We start from the raw sequence: 8,133 nt of genomic DNA, 5'->3' as shown, positions 1-8,133 counted from the left end.
CTGTCTCACATAAATAGGTGGACATCCGAATTGCGCCGTAAGGGAAGGGATACAGGGGGGAGTGAAAGAAGAAACAGAGAAAGAGGTGCTGTAGTGGAGGCCTCAGGAATAAATTCGACCACCTGGGGATCTTTAACGTGCACTGACATCACAGGGGCGCCTATTACATTTTGCTTCCATCGAAATGTGGCCGCTACGGGCAGGTTCGAACCCAGGTACTCCGGCTCGGTAGATGAGTGCCTTAACCACTAAGCCACTGCGAAGGGTATCACTAGTGCTTTCAGTGTTTGATCTGCCATAATCTGCAATTATTTTTCTAGAAGGTGGTCTCCTTTTCATTGATAATGAAATAGTGATGTGGAGGAGGTCGTTATCACTGATGCCAGGTATCAGACTTATACTTACTACATTATCAGGGGTTGATGTCAACAGGAGGGCCATATCATTATTCCTTGAAGGTAGTGATCCTGTTCTAGGCTCAGAAATTGTCTGGATTGTGCTCATGTACTGCACAGGCAAAAGGGAGAAGGTGATAGGGTAACTGAAGTCACCGAAGAAGATGGGTACCAGTGCCATGCACCTGCATTCTCTGTACTACACGCCTTTCTTTTTTATTTAGCGAACCTGTTCGATGTCAGTAATTTACAGCCTCAAGTGCGTGTTTGTGTGAATTAGAGCTGTGCACGGGCTCGGGCCGGCCCGAAAGCCCGTACCCGGCCCGGCCCGCGGGCCGGGCTCGGGCCTTGCGGAAGTCTATTCACCCGGGCCCGGGCCGGGCTCGGGCCACGGTATATTTGTCTCGGACGGGCCGGCCGGGCTTCGCGATCGCGATTGCTCCTGCGTGGCTCCAGCCACCCTACTATTGCAAGGTTCGAAACTAATCTCGACATGAGTGACGTCACGAGCCCAAATGACACTGCACAAAGGAAGGTGAGGTGAAGAAAAAGGTTATCCTGACCATGGAGCACAAGATAGCAACGATGTTCTGCCCACAATTTCGGCACCTTAGGATGCTTTCCGCCGAGGAGCGCGATGAAGTGTACGGGCGCATACGAGAGCTCGTCGCATCGACACCACAGGGGTGCCGGAAACTATGCAAGAACAACCTCCTGCGAAAAAGCCGTGCATGGATTTGTTCAGCAAGTGGAGCGACGAAATTAGCAATCGGAGTGCCGAAAGAGACGAGCTGAGCGAGTACTTGGCCACAGAGTCGACCCCTTGCTCAGAGTTTGAGCAATCAGAGTTTTACAGAAGCAAGGCAGCGACGTACCCAAAACTTTCTCTTCTTGCCAAGAAAGTGTTAGCCATTCCGGCTATCAATTCAAGCAGCGAGAGAAATTTCAGCGCTGCCGGGTTCATTATGCAGGAGCGCCGCACTTGCCTCAAGCCGTCATCGATGGACGATTTGTTGTTGTTACATAATAACTATGAGTGATAACTCTCTACATGCGCCGTGTTTGCATATACTCACGAATTTTTGTCTAGACCATGAGAGCCGAGCATTTTAAAAACATTGAAATAAACTGATTTTCCTTAAATTATCTCTTTCTGTTTCATCGTCACTTCAATTTCAGTTTTGCAGGTCGGGCCGGGCCAGGGCCGGGACTTAACTCGGGCCGGGCTAGGGCGGGCCTCCGTCAGTAGTGTAGGGCTCGGGCCGGGCGCGGGCCGAAATTTACGGCCCGTGCACAGCTCTAGTGTGAATATCTCAAATTTGTTTTGTTGCCTTTGAAGACTTTCTTTTATTTTGCATGTGAGCTTCTGCATTCAGATTAACGTACGTTTACTTCTTATGAATATGTCCTTGGGTATTTAATTTTCGTACTGTAAAAGCTCTGCATATTTTATTCTTTGCATTGTCATGTACTGTGTGGTGGATTGTGCCTTGAATTTTCAGCCAGTTCTGCCAATTATCATCAGCCATTATGTCTTCCAACTTCAGTAGTCAGGGGATTTGAAAGCAGTAACTTGCTAGACACCATGACTAGCCAAGCTGCTGTTGGAGCATTTTGCTTCGCCTCGTATTTCTGATAGAAATAAATGAATTTGTAAGCAGACTGTCTCTTTGTGATTGTGACTGGTCACTGTATTCACAGACTAAAATGAGAAACTTTAAAGAAGCCTTCTATTTCACACAAATGCAGACATGTAAGCATTGAAAATGATCACTGCAGCTGCAATGTGTACAGTGGCAAAGCTGACTGTAAAATAAAAAAAGCATAAAGGAGCGTAACCTTGATTATTGCACAAAAGTGTAAATGTTGCAGCATTCAGAGTTATCACAGTATCACTCTAGTCGGATATCACTAATCACAGACTGTAATGAGAAAACTTAGACACCTCTTACTTAACAAAAATGCAGGCACCTGAGTATTCAAAACAATCACTGCAGCTGCAATGTCAAAGTTCAGGAACCTAACATTGATTATTGCACAAAAGTGTAAAAGATCCTGCATTCAGAGTTATCACAGCATCACTATAGTCGGATATCACTAATCACAGACTATAATGAGAAACACCTCTTACTTCACAAAAATGCAGGCACCCAAGTATTCAAAACAATCACTGCAGCTGCGATGTTAAAGTTGACTGTAAAATAAAGATATGCAAGGAATGTAACCTCGATTATTCCACAAAAATGTACATACTGCAGGATCATCATTATCACAGCATCACACATAGTTGGATACAACTCAAGAATATAGCGGCTGCGTGGTTTGCTTCTCATGCGTATAGTAGAGCCCCCATGGCTTCCCTAAACACCAAAAAGTTCTCGGAAGGTGAGGACAGAGGTTCTCCTTATCATACAGAGATTTAGAGCTTGAAGACTGGCATGATAGCGTTGTAATGTTCAACAGTCTAGCAAGGGAACAGCGGTTTGCAGTTGGTAGCAAGGTGCTGGAAGTAGTAAGAAAATATGTCTACTTAGGGCAGGTAGTGACCACTGATCCGGATCATGAGAGGGAAATAACTAGAAGAATAAGAATGGCATGGAGCACATATGGCAGGTTCTCTCAGATCATGAATGGCAGTTTGCCAATATAAGAGAAAAGTCTACAATAGCTGTATCTTACCAGTACTCACCTATAGGGCAAAAACATGGAGGCTAACAAAGAGGGTTCAGCTTAAGTTAAGGACAATGCAGCGAGCTATGGAAAGAAAAATGATAGGTGTAACATTAAGAGATCGGAAGCGGGCAGAGTGGGTGAGGGAACAAACGCGGGTTAATGACATCTTAGTCGAAATCAAGAAGAAATGGGCTTGGGCGGGGCATGTAATGCGAAGGCAAGATAACCGGTGGTCCTTAAGGGTAACGGACTGGATTCCAAGAGAAGGCGAACGTAGCAGGGTGTGGCAGAAAGTTAGGTGGGTGGATGAGAAGTTTGTGGGTATACGGTGGCCGCAACTGGCAGAGGACAGGGTTAATTGGAGAGACATGGGAGAGGCCTTTGCCCTACAGTGGGCGTAGTCAGGTTGATGATGATGATGACCGAGAAGCAAACCGTGCAGCCTGGTTACTTTTGGCAAAGACTGCACAGCTAGAAGCAATATAAGAGGGAGCATTGGAGCATGTGTCCTCCTTTCTTCGCAAAGTGCTGCGACGGACAGAAGACAAGAATCATCAGTGTAAGGCGCATGCAAAGTAAGCATGGCCGACTACTCTTCCCAAGCATGACCCTGATGCTACCTGTTCTCGTCTATTGGGGGGAGAGAGAAACAACTTTATTGCCATAGATTGGCGGGATTTAGGGCAGGTGGGCTTGGCCTAAATCCCGCCAATCTATGGCAATAAAGTTGTTTCTCTCTCCCCCCAATAGACGAGAACAGGTAGCATCAGGGTCATGCTTGGGAAGAGTAGTCGGCCATGCTTACTTTGCATGCGCCTTTACACTGATGATTCACTTTGCGAAGCACGGAGACCTTATGCTCCTATGTTCCCTCTCATATTGCTTCTAGCAGTTCTAGTAGTGCTTCTAGCAAATAAATCATTTTTCTGGTATAAATCCTACTACATCCTGCAGCACCTTTATCTGCATCGCACTCTGCAGGCTTTCTGGCACTTCCCGCATCTTCTCCACAAGAAATGCCCCAAAGTGATCTAGGGCATCTTGCTTCTTCTGTAGTATTTCCCCTAGCATATCGATTTCTTTATCATATTTATCTGTTTTGCTTTTTTTGTGTGTGGACCTGCGCTGGGTGTTTCAGGTGCAGGCTCAACTGTGGCATTTGGGGCTGGAGCTGAGCTTTGCGTAGGACTGGACGGCAAGGCATACTCATTGGAGTACATCTGCTCGAAAAGCTGCTCAGCACTTTCTTGTGCCGTGTCGTCACAGTTGTATTGGGGCAGGGGCACAATATACGCAGGTTCCGCAGGGTTGTGCGGCAGTGCCTCCACGTTGCCCGAGGTCCTACAGTAAGGTAAAAGATAAGTAAGTACCTCTAGTTTCAATCACGGAAATCAGACCCTTGAAAGTTTAAATGCACTTGAAGACAATGGCCTGCTCGAATTATTTAAAACGCAGCAAATACAAACAATTCGCAACAATAATTTTCAACATGGCGGACAAGAAATAACCAATATTGGGCCTTGGTTTTCTTGTTCTGTGAATAAAAATCTGTAAATCGTGGAGGACTGCCGAAACCGCACATGGTGTGGTTTATGGGGTTTTAAGTCTCTCAAAGTGAAGGCCTCCTAAAATTTCGACCACCTGGGGTTTTAATGTGCGTGCACTGACGTCACTCAGTACACGGGCCTCTAGCATTTCGCCAATCTCTCGTTGCAAAGCGGTCCCATTCGCGAATCCAAGGAAATCAGAGTCCTTGGACTCTTCATACACAACCAGCGACGCTGCGACACAACACTCGCCAAGCTCCGGCAGGTGGGGGACCAGGTGGGCCGCATGGTCCGCCGGGTTTCCAACAAGCGCGGTGGGTTACGATGCAAAGACGCCTTGCGGCTGGCGAACGCATTCGTGACCAGTCGAATCTTGCATTCGACTCCCTACCTCCACCTGCGGAAACAGGAGGAGGATTCCCTCGAGGTCATCCTCCGCAAAATCATGAAACGAGCGCTGGACCTCCCAGTTTCTACCTCTACCAGCCGCCTTATGGCACTGGGGATGGTGAACACTTTTAGGGAGCTTCGGGAGGCCCACCTCAACAACCAATACACTCGTCTCACAAAGACAGGGTCGGGTCGCCGCCTTTTAGCCCGACTACACATCCAGCACACTCAATTCACAGAGGAGAGATGCCGCCTTCCCGTACACTGGAGACGCGCCCTCCACGTGCGGCCTCTCCCCACCAATATGTCCAAAGAGGATCATAATGGCAGGCGCCTGGCGCGGGCGGAAGCCTTGGACCGCCATTTTCGGAGCAAACCAGGAGTCTTCTACGTGGACGCGTCCGGCCCGGACTCTAGGGGATGGTACACGGCCGCGGTCGTCCACGAGGGTAAAACAGTAGACGCCCTTACTTTCAAGGCCCAGTCAGCAATTCACGCAGAAGAGGTTGCCATCGCTCTGGCAGCCTCTGACACCTCCTCCAAATACATAATCACCGACTCACGAGGGGCTTGTCGAAACGTCACGCAAGGGTGGGTTACTCCCCTAGCTTATCGTATTTACCAAAATTGTAGCCGAGACTCGGATCCCGCGCACCGATCTATCGTTTGGGCTCCAGGTCACCAAGGCGTCCACGGAAATGAGGCAGCCGACGCCGCCGCCCGCGCGCTCTCTCTCCGGGCATTTCCCACGGGACCCGACGCCGACCAGGACTTCCATTTCAATCCGATTTACACTTTTAAGGAAATATGCGATTATTACAAATCCACGCACCAAACTCTTCCCACCCCATGCAAAGGGCTGGGGAAGGACAACGAGCGGGTACTCCTGCGCCTGCTCACCAACACGATGTTGTGCCCGGCAATTCTAAAGCATTTCGATCCTAAATTCGACGGGCGGTGCTCACACTGTGGGGAGGTGTCTGACACCTACCACATGGTGTGGGCCTGCCAGCAGAACCCATCCCTACCCCCTATCCCGAACCCCACCCGAGAGGACTGGGAGGCGACCCTGTCCGGTTGCTGCACCCTCGAGGCCCAAAGGGCCTTAACGCAGCGCGCCCGGGCTGCGGCAAACGCCAATGGTGTGCCTGACTAGGCATCCCACCTAGTGGTTGTAAGGGCGTGACCCTTCAGGTCACGACCCCCAACACCTCTCTCTATGATTAATAAATGTTTTCACCACCACCACCATCGAAATGCGACCGCCGCGGCCGCAATCGAACCCGTGTCTCTTTCGGGTCAGCAGCCAAGCGCCATACCCACTGAGCCACCGCGGCGGCGCAAAACTGCACATGACAGCATACCTTTAAGTGAAATGCAATGATAACCTCGAAATGGACTTACGGTCTACTGCGAATTGTGTCCCGCAGGAAGAGCAGCCTCTCGTAGAAAGGCCAGGTTGACGTCTCTTCAATTTCTTCCGCTCCAGCACCGCTCTTGCTCGCCTGCATGCGCCCTTTGGACACCCTCCGGAATGTGTCGCGCAGATTTTTCCATCTGCTTTTTACATCAGGAACTGCGTAGGCATGAAAATCGCAGTAAATTGGCTATCAGGTGAAAGCCTGTATCGAAATTAATCATGCATTTGGCATGCAAATATGCTGCCCGGCGGAGCGCATATTCTAGCGAACGATTACGATCGCTCGACGTTACACAGCTTGCCACGTCCTAAAACACAGCACTTGCGAAAAGCCGCACTCGGCGTACGGTCAGCATTTCGTATAGTCAATGGCACCAACTGAGTTCTTTGTTTACAAAACCACTCACCTGTTGCACCGACGGCTGCGGCTACTCGGCGCCACGCCGCTTCTGACACGTTGCGCGCTTTGTAATTTTTTTGTTGTAGGTCCCAAAGAACCCGCTCGCACTCCACGGCGTCGATGAGCGTCTCGTTGAAGACTTGGGCTTGAGCGTGTGCCATGGTAGTGCGAAGAACCTTGCCAACGCATAAATGCGGCACTTTCGAGAAAGCGCGCGCAATTACCGGCAGTGACGTACGCTGCCGGATTAGCTGCTATTGGCTAATCGCGTAGGCAACTTCCGGGCGACGAGCGCGCCCCCCTCGAGACCGGCCTTGGCCGAGATCGCCGCCGCAACGCATTTCACCGACCATCTCTACGGCGCTACTGAGCGACGCGTACACATCTACGCGCAGAAACTCGGCGGTGTTTTTTGTACTCGGCGCCAAGTAGCAGGCGACCCTGCTTATTTTTTTCATACTTTGTTCTTTATTTTTCAATGTCATCGATTCTATTCTGCGTTTACACACTTTCGCACCGCCCCGATTCGCACGTCACTACACGTCACGGGTACGCCCCGCTCTGGGCGGGTTGGCGAATATCGAGGATCGGGCCCTAGACTTCAAGATTGTGACGTCACGCTCCCTCATAGCGAGCAGCCGACAGCGTCGAGGCGGAAGGGGCCGACAAACACGCCACACTGTGCCCCTCCTTCTCTATGGTTCCCTTTCCTTACTCCTTCGTGAGAACGAGAGGGTAGCGCGAAACTATGCGCGAAACCCACAGTGGAGGCATTGGTGGAGGTCGCGGCAGACGACCCTCTGTCTGCGCCGGCCTCCAAACTGGGTCGTCCTTCTCCTCCCCCTCCCGAACGGGGGAATCCCTCGGAGGAGTCAGCAGCCGGTTCGAGCGTCAATTCGCAAGTTCCCGCCACGGCTGCCCTGGCCTCCGTGGCGGCGGAGCCACCAGCGGGGATCGCGAGCGCCGCGTCGTCTGCTAGCGGCGCGGCCGCGCGCGCTGAACTCAACGCGACAACAGCGGGTTGCAGCCTGGTTCCGTGGAAGCAGGCCACCAGAAAAGCTCAACTCCGTCAACAGGCTGCTCTACAGCGAGCAGCAGCTGCGGTACGGGCGCCTGACAACCTGGTGGGCACGGTGCTGCTGTTGCGGCCCGCTCGCCGTAGTATCTGCTTCACTCAGGAGCGAGCTGGCGGAGGCGGTCCTAGCTCCTCCGCCACCTCGCTCCTGGGTGAAGCAGGTGAAGCTCTAGTGGCTAAGTGCAGGGCAGGCCCATACCTGCAAGGACGCGGGCTTGGAAAGTTGGGATCAA

At 51.1% G+C, this 8,133-nt stretch overlaps 1 pseudogene; it reads right to left on the bottom strand.

The window, feature by feature from the left end:
* Window positions 1–3,946: 3,946 nt before the first annotated feature.
* On the bottom strand, window positions 3,947–6,986 carry LOC149350077 (uncharacterized; annotated as a pseudogene).
* Window positions 6,987–8,133: the final 1,147 nt, after the last annotated feature.

The sequence above is a fragment of the Amblyomma mixtum genome, chromosome 3 (genome assembly GCF_055824585.1).
Source record: "Amblyomma mixtum isolate Tamu chromosome 3, ASM5582458v1, whole genome shotgun sequence".
Classification (NCBI taxonomy): domain Eukaryota; kingdom Metazoa; phylum Arthropoda; class Arachnida; order Ixodida; family Ixodidae; genus Amblyomma; species Amblyomma mixtum.
This window is presented reverse-complemented; position numbering and strand designations above follow the sequence as displayed.